Source organism: Phyllobates terribilis, unplaced genomic scaffold (genome assembly GCF_046119375.1).
Source record: "Phyllobates terribilis strain yellow unplaced genomic scaffold, ASM4611937v1 Scaffold_5__5_contigs__length_657084704, whole genome shotgun sequence".
NCBI lineage: Eukaryota > Metazoa > Chordata > Amphibia > Anura > Dendrobatidae > Phyllobates > Phyllobates terribilis.
This window is the reverse complement of record NW_027362765.1, coordinates 99463678-99479508: the sequence shown is the minus strand read 5'-3', so window position 1 is coordinate 99479508 and position 15831 is coordinate 99463678. Positions and strand designations below refer to the sequence as shown.

General features: G+C 44.9%; 12 non-coding genes across 12 annotated transcripts; all 12 read right to left on the bottom strand.

Moving 5' to 3' along the window:
- Nucleotides 1–421: 421 nt before the first annotated feature.
- Nucleotides 422–612, bottom strand: LOC141274366 (U2 spliceosomal RNA). The gene has a single exon (XR_012322646.1). It is a non-coding gene; the product is annotated as a U2 spliceosomal RNA (small nuclear RNA).
- Nucleotides 613–1726: 1114 nt separating this feature from the next.
- LOC141274364 (U2 spliceosomal RNA) lies at nt 1727–1917 on the bottom strand. Its single transcript, XR_012322644.1, has one exon. It is a non-coding gene; the product is annotated as a U2 spliceosomal RNA (small nuclear RNA).
- A 1115-nt stretch (nt 1918–3032) lies between these two features.
- Nucleotides 3033–3223, bottom strand: LOC141274363 (U2 spliceosomal RNA). Its single transcript, XR_012322643.1, has one exon. It is a non-coding gene; the product is annotated as a U2 spliceosomal RNA (small nuclear RNA).
- Nucleotides 3224–4338: 1115 nt separating this feature from the next.
- On the bottom strand, nt 4339–4529 carry LOC141274362 (U2 spliceosomal RNA). Its single transcript, XR_012322642.1, has one exon. It is a non-coding gene; the product is annotated as a U2 spliceosomal RNA (small nuclear RNA).
- Nucleotides 4530–5643: 1114 nt separating this feature from the next.
- Nucleotides 5644–5834, bottom strand: LOC141274361 (U2 spliceosomal RNA). The gene has a single exon (XR_012322641.1). It is a non-coding gene; the product is annotated as a U2 spliceosomal RNA (small nuclear RNA).
- Nucleotides 5835–6949: 1115 nt separating this feature from the next.
- LOC141274360 (U2 spliceosomal RNA) lies at nt 6950–7140 on the bottom strand. Its single transcript, XR_012322640.1, has one exon. It is a non-coding gene; the product is annotated as a U2 spliceosomal RNA (small nuclear RNA).
- Nucleotides 7141–8255: 1115 nt separating this feature from the next.
- On the bottom strand, nt 8256–8446 carry LOC141274358 (U2 spliceosomal RNA). The gene has a single exon (XR_012322638.1). It is a non-coding gene; the product is annotated as a U2 spliceosomal RNA (small nuclear RNA).
- Nucleotides 8447–9555: 1109 nt separating this feature from the next.
- On the bottom strand, nt 9556–9746 carry LOC141274357 (U2 spliceosomal RNA). Its single transcript, XR_012322637.1, has one exon. It is a non-coding gene; the product is annotated as a U2 spliceosomal RNA (small nuclear RNA).
- A 1114-nt stretch (nt 9747–10860) lies between these two features.
- On the bottom strand, nt 10861–11051 carry LOC141274356 (U2 spliceosomal RNA). Its single transcript, XR_012322636.1, has one exon. It is a non-coding gene; the product is annotated as a U2 spliceosomal RNA (small nuclear RNA).
- Nucleotides 11052–12166: 1115 nt separating this feature from the next.
- Nucleotides 12167–12357, bottom strand: LOC141274355 (U2 spliceosomal RNA). The gene has a single exon (XR_012322635.1). It is a non-coding gene; the product is annotated as a U2 spliceosomal RNA (small nuclear RNA).
- Nucleotides 12358–13472: 1115 nt separating this feature from the next.
- On the bottom strand, nt 13473–13663 carry LOC141274354 (U2 spliceosomal RNA). Its single transcript, XR_012322634.1, has one exon. It is a non-coding gene; the product is annotated as a U2 spliceosomal RNA (small nuclear RNA).
- A 1115-nt stretch (nt 13664–14778) lies between these two features.
- On the bottom strand, nt 14779–14969 carry LOC141274351 (U2 spliceosomal RNA). The gene has a single exon (XR_012322632.1). It is a non-coding gene; the product is annotated as a U2 spliceosomal RNA (small nuclear RNA).
- Between the last annotated feature and the right edge of the window lie 862 nt (nt 14970–15831).

Genomic DNA, 15831 nt, shown 5'->3' with positions numbered 1-15831 from the left:
CCTGTTAGCTCAGGTGAGTTTAAAAGGCTGCTGTTGATAACAAGGGCATTTGCTAAATAGATGGTGTGTGTGCAACAATATACTGAAAGGTCAATTATATTGTGCAGCTTATCTCACCACCTGTAGTTATTTAGGTGAAAGCTCCAAAATGCTTGCCTAATATGTCTGTTTATCCAAAAGGAAGTAAAAAGGGAGAGCTAGAAAGATAGCATTGCATCACATTACATGGCAATGCAATGCACAGTTGCTGAAGTTGAACCAAAATGAGCTTGTAATCTGGCTTCTGCAACTTTGAACATGAAAAATCCAATGAGGAGAAGAAAAGCAAAGCCAAAGAGTCCATCCCAAAATCCGACAAACAAGCAAAATGAACAAAAAACATTGAATTCAATTCTTTCTGATTTTAGAAACTGCATTAAAGAAGGGGTGCACCGGTCCTGGAGATACTGCAATACCAGGTCAATGCGTGGAGTGGACAGAGCAAGCTCTTTTTCCATCTCCCTGTTCTAAAAATCCATTTAATATATGGTCCCCAGATAGGGGACGTATCAGATATTAAACTGATAAGAACAGATACTACACTTGATCTTAGCCAAAAGGCCGAGAAGCGATAACCAGAATTGGTTTCAAACTACGGAGCCACCCAAGGATCCTGAAAAGTCCATTTGTGGAGATGAGCTCCTGGACTCCCGTTAAGAAGACATGTTGTCAACCTCTAGATCCCTTACATGCATGCACTTTTCGGCTTGCTGCTGCTGCAATCCACGCGTTTTAGATCTGCATAACTCCACCTCTTTAAACACAGCACCTTCACCCCCTGCTGTTCCCACCCGCCTCAACACCGTTGGAAGGGAGGAGAACCAATTAAGGCGGGGGGTGGGGTGGAGCGAGCAGCTGTCTACCCTTAGCAGGAGGGCTCCTGATTACATACCTCTCCTGCTGCTGCTGCTGCTGGCTGTCCAGCAGCAGACTGAAGGTGGCTGCTGCTGTGCACAGGTATATAAAGGCTCAGAGCCTATTATGACACGCGCAGCCAGCGTTCCATTGCCACATTCCATCTACTGCAGGCAGGATACCTGGCTGGCTGAATGTCGCTGAGAAGCTCACAGAGACCGCCATAAGCAACAGTTTAACAGAATGCCACAGACTAATCAACCAAACTTTTTGGGTTGGGTTCTCTTTTATAGTCTGCAGGCATTAAATGAAAGAAGTCAGTGTTCCAGCAGAAGGAGACAACGTTTCAGAAAAGGCATTGTAGCAAACCAAAAAAGAAATTTTAAGTGCAGCAGAGTAACCAGCGCACATACCTGTTAGCTCAGGTGAGTTTAAAAGGCTGCTGTTGATAACAAGGGCATTTGCTAAATAGATGGTGTGTGTGCAACAATATACTGAAAGGTCAATTATATTGTGCAGCTTATCTCACCACCTGTAGTTATTTAGGTGAAAGCTCCAAAATGCTTGCCTAATATGTCTGTTTATCCAAAAGGAAGTAAAAAGGAGAGCTAGAAAGATAGCATTGCATCACATTACATGGCAATGCAATGCACAGTTGCTGAAGTTGAACCAAAATGAGCTTGTAATCTGGCTTCTGCAACTTTGAACATGAAAAATCCAATGAGGAGAAGAAAAGCAAAGCCAAAGAGTCCATCCCAAAATCCGACAAACAAGCAAAATGAACAAAAAACATTGAATTCAATTCTTTCTGATTTTAGAAACTGCATTAAAGAAGGGGTGCACCGGTCCTGGAGATACTGCAATACCAGGTCAATGCGTGGAGTGGACAGAGCAAGCTCTTTTTCCATCTCCCTGTTCTAAAAATCCATTTAATATATGGTCCCCAGATAGGGGACGTATCAGATATTAAACTGATAAGAACAGATACTACACTTGATCTTAGCCAAAAGGCCGAGAAGCGATAACCAGAATTGGTTTCAAACTACGGAGCCACCCAAGGATCCTGAAAAGTCCATTTGTGGAGATGAGCTCCTGGACTCCCGTTAAGAAGACATGTTGTCAACCTCTAGATCCCTTACATGCCTGCACTTTTCGGCTTGCTGCTGCTGCAATCCACGCGTTTTAGATCTGCATAACTCCACCTCTTTAAACACAGCACCTTCACCCCCTGCTGTTCCCACCCGCCTCAACACCGTTGGAAGGGAGGAGAACCAATTAAGGCGGGGGGTGGGGTGGAACGAGCAGCTGTCTACCCTTAGCAGGAGGGCTCCTGATTACATACCTCTCCTGCTGCTGCTGCTGCTGGCTGTCCAGCAGCAGACTGAAGGTGGCTGCTGCTGTGCACAGGTATATAAAGGCTCAGAGCCTATTATGACACGCGCAGCCAGCGTTCCATTGCCACATTCCATCTACTGCAGGCAGGATACCTGGCTGGCTGAATGTCGCTGAGAAGCTCACAGAGACCGCCATAAGCAACAGTTTAACAGAATGCCACAGACTAATCAACCAAACTTTTTGGGTTGGGTTCTCTTTTATAGTCTGCAGGCATTAAATGAAAGAAGTCAGTGTTCCAGCAGAAGGAGACAACGTTTCAGAAAAGGCATTGTAGCAAACCAAAAAAGAAATTTTAAGCGCAGCAGAGTAACCAGCGCACATACCTGTTAGCTCAGGTGAGTTTAAAAGGCTGCTGTTGATAACAAGGGCATTTGCTAAATAGATGGTGTGTGTGCAACAATATACTGAAAGGTCAATTATATTGTGCAGCTTATCTCACCACCTGTAGTTATTTAGGTGAAAGCTCCAAAATGCTTGCCTAATATGTCTGTTTATCCAAAAGGAAGTAAAAAGGGAGAGCTAGAAAGATAGCATTGCATCACATTACATGGCAATGCAATGCACAGTTGCTGAAGTTGAACCAAAATGAGCTTGTAATCTGGCTTCTGCAACTTTGAACATGAAAAATCCAATGAGGAGAAGAAAAGCAAAGCCAAAGAGTCCATCCCAAAATCCGACAAACAAGCAAAATGAACAAAAAACTTTGAATTCAATTCTTTCTGATTTTAGAAACTGCATTAAAGAAGGGGTGCACCGGTCCTGGAGATACTGCAATACCAGGTCAATGCGTGGAGTGGACAGAGCAAGCTCTTTTTCCATCTCCCTGTTCTAAAAATCCATTTAATATATGGTCCCCAGATAGGGGACGTATCAGATATTAAACTGATAAGAACAGATACTACACTTGATCTTAGCCAAAAGGCCGAGAAGCGATAACCAGAATTGGTTTCAAACTACGGAGCCACCCAAGGATCCTGAAAAGTCCATTTGTGGAGATGAGCTCCTGGACTCCCGTTAAGAAGACATGTTGTCAACCTCTAGATCCCTTACATGCCTGCACTTTTCGGCTTGCTGCTGCTGCAATCCACGCGTTTTAGATCTGCATAACTCCACCTCTTTAAACACAGCACCTTCACCCCCTGCTGTTCCCACCCGCCTCAACACCGTTGGAAGGGAGGAGAACCAATTAAGGCGGGGGGTGGGGTGGAACGAGCAGCTGTCTACCCTTAGCAGGAGGGCTCCTGATTACATACCTCTCCTGCTGCTGCTGCTGCTGGCTGTCCAGCAGCAGACTGAAGGTGGCTGCTGCTGTGCACAGGTATATAAAGGCTCAGAGCCTATTATGACACGCGCAGCCAGCGTTCCATTGCCACATTCCATCTACTGCAGGCAGGATACCTGGCTGGCTGAATGTCGCTGAGAAGCTCACAGAGACCGCCATAAGCAACAGTTTAACAGAATGCCACAGACTAATCAACCAAACTTTTTGGGTTGGGTTCTCTTTTATAGTCTGCAGGCATTAAATGAAAGAAGTCAGTGTTCCAGCAGAAGGAGACAACGTTTCAGAAAAGGCATTGTAGCAAACCAAAAAAGAAATTTTAAGCGCAGCAGAGTAACCAGCGCACATACCTGTTAGCTCAGGTGAGTTTAAAAGGCTGCTGTTGATAACAAGGGCATTTGCTAAATAGATGGTGTGTGTGCAACAATATACTGAAAGGTCAATTATATTGTGCAGCTTATCTCACCACCTGTAGTTATTTAGGTGAAAGCTCCAAAATGCTTGCCTAATATGTCTGTTTATCCAAAAGGAAGTAAAAAGGGAGAGCTAGAAAGATAGCATTGCATCACATTACATGGCAATGCAATGCACAGTTGCTGAAGTTGAACCAAAATGAGCTTGTAATCTGGCTTCTGCAACTTTGAACATGAAAAATCCAATGAGGAGAAGAAAAGCAAAGCCAAAGAGTCCATCCCAAAATCCGACAAACAAGCAAAATGAACAAAAAACATTGAATTCAATTCTTTCTGATTTTAGAAACTGCATTAAAGAAGGGGTGCACCGGTCCTGGAGATACTGCAATACCAGGTCAATGCGTGGAGTGGACAGAGCAAGCTCTTTTTCCATCTCCCTGTTCTAAAAATCCATTTAATATATGGTCCCCAGATAGGGGACGTATCAGATATTAAACTGATAAGAACAGATACTACACTTGATCTTAGCCAAAAGGCCGAGAAGCGATAACCAGAATTGGTTTCAAACTACGGAGCCACCCAAGGATCCTGAAAAGTCCATTTGTGGAGATGAGCTCCTGGACTCCCGTTAAGAAGACATGTTGTCAACCTCTAGATCCCTTACATGCCTGCACTTTTCGGCTTGCTGCTGCTGCAATCCACGCGTTTTAGATCTGCATAACTCCACCTCTTTAAACACAGCACCTTCACCCCCTGCTGTTCCCACCCGCCTCAACACCGTTGGAAGGGAGGAGAACCAATTAAGGCGGGGGGTGGGGTGGAGCGAGCAGCTGTCTACCCTTAGCAGGAGGGCTCCTGATTACATACCTCTCCTGCTGCTGCTGCTGCTGGCTGTCCAGCAGCAGACTGAAGGTGGCTGCTGCTGTGCACAGGTATATAAAGGCTCAGAGCCTATTATGACACGCGCAGCCAGCGTTCCATTGCCACATTCCATCTACTGCAGGCAGGATACCTGGCTGGCTGAATGTCGCTGAGAAGCTCACAGAGACCGCCATAAGCAACAGTTTAACAGAATGCCACAGACTAATCAACCAAACTTTTTGGGTTGGGTTCTCTTTTATAGTCTGCAGGCATTAAATGAAAGAAGTCAGTGTTCCAGCAGATGGAGACAACGTTTCAGAAAAGGCATTGTAGCAAACCAAAAAAGAAATTTTAAGTGCAGCAGAGTAACCAGCGCACATACCTGTTAGCTCAGGTGAGTTTAAAAGGCTGCTGTTGATAACAAGGGCATTTGCTAAATAGATGGTGTGTGTGCAACAATATACTGAAAGGTCAATTATATTGTGCAGCTTATCTCACCACCTGTAGTTATTTAGGTGAAAGCTCCAAAATGCTTGCCTAATATGTCTGTTTATCCAAAAGGAAGTAAAAAGGAGAGCTAGAAAGATAGCATTGCATCACATTACATGGCAATGCAATGCACAGTTGCTGAAGTTGAACCAAAATGAGCTTGTAATCTGGCTTCTGCAACTTTGAACATGAAAAATCCAATGAGGAGAAGAAAAGCAAAGCCAAAGAGTCCATCCCAAAATCCGACAAACAAGCAAAATGAACAAAAAACATTGAATTCAATTCTTTCTGATTTTAGAAACTGCATTAAAGAAGGGGTGCACCGGTCCTGGAGATACTGCAATACCAGGTCAATGCGTGGAGTGGACAGAGCAAGCTCTTTTTCCATCTCCCTGTTCTAAAAATCCATTTAATATATGGTCCCCAGATAGGGGACGTATCAGATATTAAACTGATAAGAACAGATACTACACTTGATCTTAGCCAAAAGGCCGAGAAGCGATAACCAGAATTGGTTTCAAACTACGGAGCCACCCAAGGATCCTGAAAAGTCCATTTGTGGAGATGAGCTCCTGGACTCCCGTTAAGAAGACATGTTGTCAACCTCTAGATCCCTTACATGCCTGCACTTTTCGGCTTGCTGCTGCTGCAATCCACGCGTTTTAGATCTGCATAACTCCACCTCTTTAAACACAGCACCTTCACCCCCTGCTGTTCCCACCCGCCTCAACACCGTTGGAAGGGAGGAGAACCAATTAAGGCGGGGGGTGGGGTGGAACGAGCAGCTGTCTACCCTTAGCAGGAGGGCTCCTGATTACATACCTCTCCTGCTGCTGCTGCTGCTGGCTGTCCAGCAGCAGACTGAAGGTGGCTGCTGCTGTGCACAGGTATATAAAGGCTCAGAGCCTATTATGACACGCGCAGCCAGCGTTCCATTGCCACATTCCATCTACTGCAGGCAGGATACCTGGCTGGCTGAATGTCGCTGAGAAGCTCACAGAGACCGCCATAAGCAACAGTTTAACAGAATGCCACAGACTAATCAACCAAACTTTTTGGGTTGGGTTCTCTTTTATAGTCTGCAGGCATTAAATGAAAGAAGTCAGTGTTCCAGCAGAAGGAGACAACGTTTCAGAAAAGGCATTGTAGCAAACCAAAAAAGAAATTTTAAGCGCAGCAGAGTAACCAGCGCACATACCTGTTAGCTCAGGTGAGTTTAAAAGGCTGCTGTTGATAACAAGGGCATTTGCTAAATAGATGGTGTGTGTGCAACAATATACTGAAAGGTCAATTATATTGTGCAGCTTATCTCACCACCTGTAGTTATTTAGGTGAAAGCTCCAAAATGCTTGCCTAATATGTCTGTTTATCCAAAAGGAAGTAAAAAGGGAGAGCTAGAAAGATAGCATTGCATCACATTACATGGCAATGCAATGCACAGTTGCTGAAGTTGAACCAAAATGAGCTTGTAATCTGGCTTCTGCAACTTTGAACATGAAAAATCCAATGAGGAGAAGAAAAGCAAAGCCAAAGAGTCCATCCCAAAATCCGACAAACAAGCAAAATGAACAAAAAACATTGAATTCAATTCTTTCTGATTTTAGAAACTGCATTAAAGAAGGGGTGCACCGGTCCTGGAGATACTGCAATACCAGGTCAATGCGTGGAGTGGACAGAGCAAGCTCTTTTTCCATCTCCCTGTTCTAAAAATCCATTTAATATATGGTCCCCAGATAGGGGACGTATCAGATATTAAACTGATAAGAACAGATACTACACTTGATCTTAGCCAAAAGGCCGAGAAGCGATAACCAGAATTGGTTTCAAACTACGGAGCCACCCAAGGATCCTGAAAAGTCCATTTGTGGAGATGAGCTCCTGGACTCCCGTTAAGAAGACATGTTGTCAACCTCTAGATCCCTTACATGCCTGCACTTTTCGGCTTGCTGCTGCTGCAATCCACGCGTTTTAGATCTGCATAACTCCACCTCTTTAAACACAGCACCTTCACCCCCTGCTGTTCCCACCCGCCTCAACACCGTTGGAAGGGAGGAGAACCAATTAAGGCGGGGGGTGGGGTGGAACGAGCAGCTGTCTACCCTTAGCAGGAGGGCTCCTGATTACATACCTCTCCTGCTGCTGCTGCTGCTGGCTGTCCAGCAGCAGACTGAAGGTGGCTGCTGCTGTGCACAGGTATATAAAGGCTCAGAGCCTATTATGACACGCGCAGCCAGCGTTCCATTGCCACATTCTATCTACTGCAGGCAGGATACCTGGCTGGCTGAATGTCGCTGAGAAGCTCACAGAGACCGCCATAAGCAACAGTTTAACAGAATGCCACAGACTAATCAACCAAACTTTTTGGGTTGGGTTCTCTTTTATAGTCTGCAGGCATTAAATGAAAGAAGTCAGTGTTCCAGCAGAAGGAGACAACGTTTCAGAAAAGGCATTGTAGCAAACCAAAAAAGAAATTTTAAGCGCAGCAGAGTAACCAGCGCACATACCTGTTAGCTCAGGTGAGTTTAAAAGGCTGCTGTTGATAACAAGGGCATTTGCTAAATAGATGGTGTGTGTGCAACAATATACTGAAAGGTCAATTATATTGTGCAGCTTATCTCACCACCTGTAGTTATTTAGGTGAAAGCTCCAAAATGCTTGCCTAATATGTCTGTTTATCCAAAAGGAAGTAAAAAGGGAGAGCTAGAAAGATAGCATTGCATCACATTACATGGCAATGCAATGCACAGTTGCTGAAGTTGAACCAAAATGAGCTTGTAATCTGGCTTCTGCAACTTTGAACATGAAAAATCCAATGAGGAGAAGAAAAGCAAAGCCAAAGAGTCCATCCCAAAATCCGACAAACAAGCAAAATGAACAAAAAACATTGAATTCAATTCTTTCTGATTTTAGAAACTGCATTAAAGAAGGGGTGCACCGGTCCTGGAGATACTGCAATACCAGGTCAATGCGTGGAGTGGACAGAGCAAGCTCTTTTTCCATCTCCCTGTTCTAAAAATCCATTTAATATATGGTCCCCAGATAGGGGACGTATCAGATATTAAACTGATAAGAACAGATACTACACTTGATCTTAGCCAAAAGGCCGAGAAGCGATAACCAGAATTGGTTTCAAACTACGGAGCCACCCAAGGATCCTGAAAAGTCCATTTGTGGAGATGAGCTCCTGGACTCCCGTTAAGAAGACATGTTGTCAACCTCTAGATCCCTTACATGCCTGCACTTTTCGGCTTGCTGCTGCTGCAATCCACGCGTTTTAGATCTGCATAACTCCACCTCTTTAAACACAGCACCTTCACCCCCTGCTGTTCCCACCCGCCTCAACACCGTTGGAAGGGAGGAGAACCAATTAAGGCGGGGGGTGGGGTGGAACGAGCAGCTGTCTACCCTTAGCAGGAGGGCTCCTGATTACATACCTCTCCTGCTGCTGCTGGCTGTCCAGCAGCAGACTGAAGGTGGCTGCTGCTGTGCACAGGTATATAAAGGCTCAGAGCCTATTATGACACGCGCAGCCAGCGTTCCATTGCCACATTCCATCTACTGCAGGCAGGATACCTGGCTGGCTGAATGTCGCTGAGAAGCTCACAGAGACCGCCATAAGCAACAGTTTAACAGAATGCCACAGACTAATCAACCAAACTTTTTGGGTTGGGTTCTCTTTTATAGTCTGCAGGCATTAAATGAAAGAAGTCAGTGTTCCAGCAGAAGGAGACAACGTTTCAGAAAAGGCATTGTAGCAAACCAAAAAAGAAATTTTAAGCGCGGCAGAGTAACCTGCGCACATACCTGTTAGCTCAGGTGAGTTTAAAAGGCTGCTGTTGATAACAAGGGCATTTGCTAAATAGATGGTGTGTGTGCAACAATATACTGAAAGGTCAATTATATTGTGCAGCTTATCTCACCACCTGTAGTTATTTAGGTGAAAGCTCCAAAATGCTTGCCTAATATGTCTGTTTATCCAAAAGGAAGTAAAAAGGGAGAGCTAGAAAGATAGCATTGCATCACATTACATGGCAATGCAATGCACAGTTGCTGAAGTTGAACCAAAATGAGCTTGTAATCTGGCTTCTGCAACTTTGAACATGAAAAATCCAATGAGGAGAAGAAAAGCAAAGCCAAAGAGTCCATCCCAAAATCCGACAAACAAGCCAAATGAACAAAAAACATTGAATTCAATTCTTTCTGATTTTAGAAACTGCATTAAAGAAGGGGTGCACCGGTCCTGGAGATACTGCAATACCAGGTCAATGCGTGGAGTGGACAGAGCAAGCTCTTTTTCCATCTCCCTGTTCTAAAAATCCATTTAATATATGGTCCCCAGATAGGGGACGTATCAGATATTAAACTGATAAGAACAGATACTACACTTGATCTTAGCCAAAAGGCCGAGAAGCGATAACCAGAATTGGTTTCAAACTACGGAGCCACCCAAGGATCCTGAAAAGTCCATTTGTGGAGATGAGCTCCTGGACTCCCGTTAAGAAGACATGTTGTCAACCTCTAGATCCCTTACATGCCTGCACTTTTCGGCTTGCTGCTGCTGCAATCCACGCGTTTTAGATCTGCATAACTCCACCTCTTTAAACACAGCACCTTCACCCCCTGCTGTTCCCACCCGCCTCAACACCGTTGGAAGGGAGGAGAACCAATTAAGGCGGGGGGTGGGGTGGAACGAGCAGCTGTCTACCCTTAGCAGGAGGGCTCCTGATTACATACCTCTCCTGCTGCTGCTGCTGCTGGCTGTCCAGCAGCAGACTGAAGGTGGCTGCTGCTGTGCACAGGTATATAAAGGCTCAGAGCCTATTATGACACGCGCAGCCAGCGTTCCATTGCCACATTCCATCTACTGCAGGCAGGATACCTGGCTGGCTGAATGTCGCTGAGAAGCTCACAGAGACCGCCATAAGCAACAGTTTAACAGAATGCCACAGACTAATCAACCAAACTTTTTGGGTTGGGTTCTCTTTTATAGTCTGCAGGCATTAAATGAAAGAAGTCAGTGTTCCAGCAGAAGGAGACAACGTTTCAGAAAAGGCATTGTAGCAAACCAAAAAAGAAATTTTAAGCGCAGCAGAGTAACCAGCGCACATACCTGTTAGCTCAGGTGAGTTTAAAAGGCTGCTGTTGATAACAAGGGCATTTGCTAAATAGATGGTGTGTGTGCAACAATATACTGAAAGGTCAATTATATTGTGCAGCTTATCTCACCACCTGTAGTTATTTAGGTGAAAGCTCCAAAATGCTTGCCTAATATGTCTGTTTATCCAAAAGGAAGTAAAAAGGGAGAGCTAGAAAGATAGCATTGCATCACATTACATGGCAATGCAATGCACAGTGCTGAAGTTGAACCAAAATGAGCTTGTAATCTGGCTTCTGCAACTTTGAACATGAAAAATCCAATGAGGAGAAGAAAAGCAAAGCCAAAGAGTCCATCCCAAAATCCGACAAACAAGCAAAATGAACAAAAAACATTGAATTCAATTCTTTCTGATTTTAGAAACTGCATTAAAGAAGGGGTGCACCGGTCCTGGAGATACTGCAATACCAGGTCAATGCGTGGAGTGGACAGAGCAAGCTCTTTTTCCATCTCCCTGTTCTAAAAATCCATTTAATATATGGTCCCCAGATAGGGGACGTATCAGATATTAAACTGATAAGAACAGATACTACACTTGATCTTAGCCAAAAGGCCGAGAAGCGATAACCAGAATTGGTTTCAAACTACGGAGCCACCCAAGGATCCTGAAAAGTCCATTTGTGGAGATGAGCTCCTGGACTCCCGTTAAGAAGACATGTTGTCAACCTCTAGATCCCTTACATGCCTGCACTTTTCGGCTTGCTGCTGCTGCAATCCACGCGTTTTAGATCTGCATAACTCCACCTCTTTAAACACAGCACCTTCACCCCCTGCTGTTCCCACCCGCCTCAACACCGTTGGAAGGGAGGAGAACCAATTAAGGCGGGGGGTGGGGTGGAACGAGCAGCTGTCTACCCTTAGCAGGAGGGCTCCTGATTACATACCTCTCCTGCTGCTGCTGCTGCTGGCTGTCCAGCAGCAGACTGAAGGTGGCTGCTGCTGTGCACAGGTATATAAAGGCTCAGAGCCTATTATGACACGCGCAGCCAGCGTTCCATTGCCACATTCCATCTACTGCAGGCAGGATACCTGGCTGGCTGAATGTCGCTGAGAAGCTCACAGAGACCGCCATAAGCAACAGTTTAACAGAATGCCACAGACTAATCAACCAAACTTTTTGGGTTGGGTTCTCTTTTATAGTCTGCAGGCATTAAATGAAAGAAGTCAGTGTTCCAGCAGAAGGAGACAACGTTTCAGAAAAGGCATTGTAGCAAACCAAAAAAGAAATTTTAAGCGCAGCAGAGTAACCAGCGCACATACCTGTTAGCTCAGGTGAGTTTAAAAGGCTGCTGTTGATAACAAGGGCATTTGCTAAATAGATGGTGTGTGTGCAACAATATACTGAAAGGTCAATTATATTGTGCAGCTTATCTCACCACCTGTAGTTATTTAGGTGAAAGCTCCAAAATGCTTGCCTAATATGTCTGTTTATCCAAAAGGAAGTAAAAAGGGAGAGCTAGAAAGATAGCATTGCATCACATTACATGGCAATGCAATGCACAGTTGCTGAAGTTGAACCAAAATGAGCTTGTAATCTGGCTTCTGCAACTTTGAACATGAAAAATCCAATGAGGAGAAGAAAAGCAAAGCCAAAGAGTCCATCCCAAAATCCGACAAACAAGCAAAATGAACAAAAAACATTGAATTCAATTCTTTCTGATTTTAGAAACTGCATTAAAGAAGGGGTGCACCGGTCCTGGAGATACTGCAATACCAGGTCAATGCGTGGAGTGGACAGAGCAAGCTCTTTTTCCATCTCCCTGTTCTAAAAATCCATTTAATATATGGTCCCCAGATAGGGGACGTATCAGATATTAAACTGATAAGAACAGATACTACACTTGATCTTAGCCAAAAGGCCGAGAAGCGATAACCAGAATTGGTTTCAAACTACGGAGCCACCCAAGGATCCTGAAAAGTCCATTTGTGGAGATGAGCTCCTGGACTCCCGTTAAGAAGACATGTTGTCAACCTCTAGATCCCTTACATGCCTGCACTTTTCGGCTTGCTGCTGCTGCAATCCACGCGTTTTAGATCTGCATAACTCCACCTCTTTAAACACAGCACCTTCACCCCCTGCTGTTCCCACCCGCCTCAACACCGTTGGAAGGGAGGAGAACCAATTAAGGCGGGGGGTGGGGTGGAACGAGCAGCTGTCTACCCTTAGCAGGAGGGCTCCTGATTACATACCTCTCCTGCTGCTGCTGCTGCTGGCTGTCCAGCAGCAGACTGAAGGTGGCTGCTGCTGTGCACAGGTATATAAAGGCTCAGAGCCTATTATGACATGCGCAGCCAGCGTTCCATTGCCACATTCCATCTACTGCAGGCAGGATACCTGGCTGGCTGAATGTCGCTGAGAAGCTCACAGAGACCGCCATAAGCAACAGTTTAACAGAATGCCACAGACTAATCAACCAAACTTTTTGGGTTGGGTTCTCTTTTATAGTCTGCAGGCATTAAATGAAAGAAGTCAGTGTTCCAGCAGAAGGAGACAACGTTTCAGAAAAGGCATTGTAGCAAACCAAAAAAGAAATTTTAAGCGCAGCAGAGTAACCAGCGCACATACCTGTTAGCTCAGGTGAGTTTAAAAGGCTGCTGTTGATAACAAGGGCATTTGCTAAATAGATGGTGTGTGTGCAACAATATACTGAAAGGTCAATTATATTGTGCAGCTTATCTCACCACCTGTAGTTATTTAGGTGAAAGCTCCAAAATGCTTGCCTAATATGTCTGTTTATCCAAAAGGAAGTAAAAAGGGAGAGCTAGAAAGATAGCATTGCATCACATTACATGGCAATGCAATGCACAGTTGCTGAAGTTGAACCAAAATGAGCTTGTAATCTGGCTTCTGCAACTTTGAACATGAAAAATCCAATGAGGAGAAGAAAAGCAAAGCCAAAGAGTCCATCCCAAAATCCGACAAACAAGCAAAATGAACAAAAAACATTGAATTCAATTCTTTCTGATTTTAGAAACTGCATTAAAGAAGGGGTGCACCGGTCCTGGAGATACTGCAATACCAGGTCAATGCGTGGAGTGGACAGAGCAAGCTCTTTTTCCATCTCCCTGTTCTAAAAATCCATTTAATATATGGTCCCCAGATAGGGGACGTATCAGATATTAAACTGATAAGAACAGATACTACACTTGATCTTAGCCAAAAGGCCGAGAAGCGATAACCAGAATTGGTTTCAAACTACGGAGCCACCCAAGGATCCTGAAAAGTCCATTTGTGGAGATGAGCTCCTGGACTCCCGTTAAGAAGACATGTTGTCAACCTCTAGATCCCTTACATGCCTGCACTTTTCGGCTTGCTGCTGCTGCAATCCACGCGTTTTAGATCTGCATAACTCCACCTCTTTAAACACAGCACCTTCACCCCCTGCTGTTCCCACCCGCCTCAACACCGTTGGAAGGGAGGAGAACCAATTAAGGCGGGGGGTGGGGTGGAACGAGCAGCTGTCTACCCTTAGCAGGAGGGCTCCTGATTACATACCTCTCCTGCTGCTGCTGCTGCTGGCTGTCCAGCAGCAGACTGAAGGTGGCTGCTGCTGTGCACAGGTATATAAAGGCTCAGAGCCTATTATGACACGCGCAGCCAGCGTTCCATTGCCACATTCCATCTACTGCAGGCAGGATACCTGGCTGGCTGAATGTCGCTGAGAAGCTCACAGAGACCGCCATAAGCAACAGTTTAACAGAATGCCACAGACTAATCAACCAAACTTTTTGGGTTGGGTTCTCTTTTATAGTCTGCAGGCATTAAATGAAAGAAGTCAGTGTTCCAGCAGAAGGAGACAACGTTTCAGAAAAGGCATTGTAGCAAACCAAAAAAGAAATTTTAAGCGCAGCAGAGTAACCAGCGCACATACCTGTTAGCTCAGGTGAGTTTAAAAGGCTGCTGTTGATAACAAGGGCATTTGCTAAATAGATGGTGTGTGTGCAACAATATACTGAAAGGTCAATTATATTGTGCAGCTTATCTCACCACCTGTAGTTATTTAGGTGAAAGCTCCAAAATGCTTGCCTAATATGTCTGTTTATCCAAAAGGAAGTAAAAAGGGAGAGCTAGAAAGATAGCATTGCATCACATTACATGGCAATGCAATGCACAGTTGCTGAAGTTGAACCAAAATGAGCTTGTAATCTGGCTTCTGCAACTTTGAACATGAAAAATCCAATGAGGAGAAGAAAAGCAAAGCCAAAGAGTCCATCCCAAAATCCGACAAACAAGCAAAATGAACAAAAAACATTGAATTCAATTCTTTCTGATTTTAGAAACTGCATTAAAGAAGGGGTGCACCGGTCCTGGAGATACTGCAATACCAGGTCAATGCGTGGAGTGGACAGAGCAAGCTCTTTTTCCATCTCCCTGTTCTAAAAATCCATTTAATATATGGTCCCCAGATAGGGGACGTATCAGATATTAAACTGATAAGAACAGATACTACACTTGATCTTAGCCAAAAGGCCGAGAAGCGATAACCAGAATTGGTTTCAAACTACGGAGCCACCCAAGGATCCTGAAAAGTCCATTTGTGGAGATGAGCTCCTGGACTCCCGTTAAGAAGACATGTTGTCAACCTCTAGATCCCTTACATGCCTGCACTTTTCGGCTTGCTGCTGCTGCAATCCACGCATTTTAGATCTGCATAACTCCACCTCTTTAAACACAGCACCTTCACCCCCTGCTGTTCCCACCCGCCTCAACACCGTTGGAAGGGAGGAGAACCAATTAAGGCGGGGGGTGGGGTGGAACGAGCAGCTGTCTACCCTTAGCAGGAGGGCTCCTGATTACATACCTCTCCTGCTGCTGCTGCTGCTGGCTGTCCAGCAGCAGACTGAAGGTGGCTGCTGCTGTGCACAGGTATATAAAGGCTCAGAGCCTATTATGACACGCGCAGCCAGCGTTCCATTGCCACATTCCATCTACTGCAGGCAGGATACCTGGCTGGCTCAATGTCGCTGAGAAGCTCACAGAGACCGCCATAAGCAACAGTTTAACAGAATGCCACAGACTAATCAACCAAACTTTTTGGGTTGGGTTCTCTTTTATAGTCTGCAGGCATTAAATGAAAGAAGTCAGTGTTCCAGCAGAAGGAGACAACGTTTCAGAAAAGGCATTGTAGCAAACCAAAAAAGAAATTTTAAGCGCAGCAGAGTAACCAGCGCACATACCTGTTAGCTCAGGTGAGTTTAAAAGGCTGCTGTTGATAACAAGGGCATTTGCTAAATAGATGGTGTGTGTGCAACAATATACTGAAAGGTCAATTATATTGTGCAGCTTATCTCACCACCTGTAGTTATTTAGGTGAAAGCTCCAAAATGCTTGCCTAATATGTCTG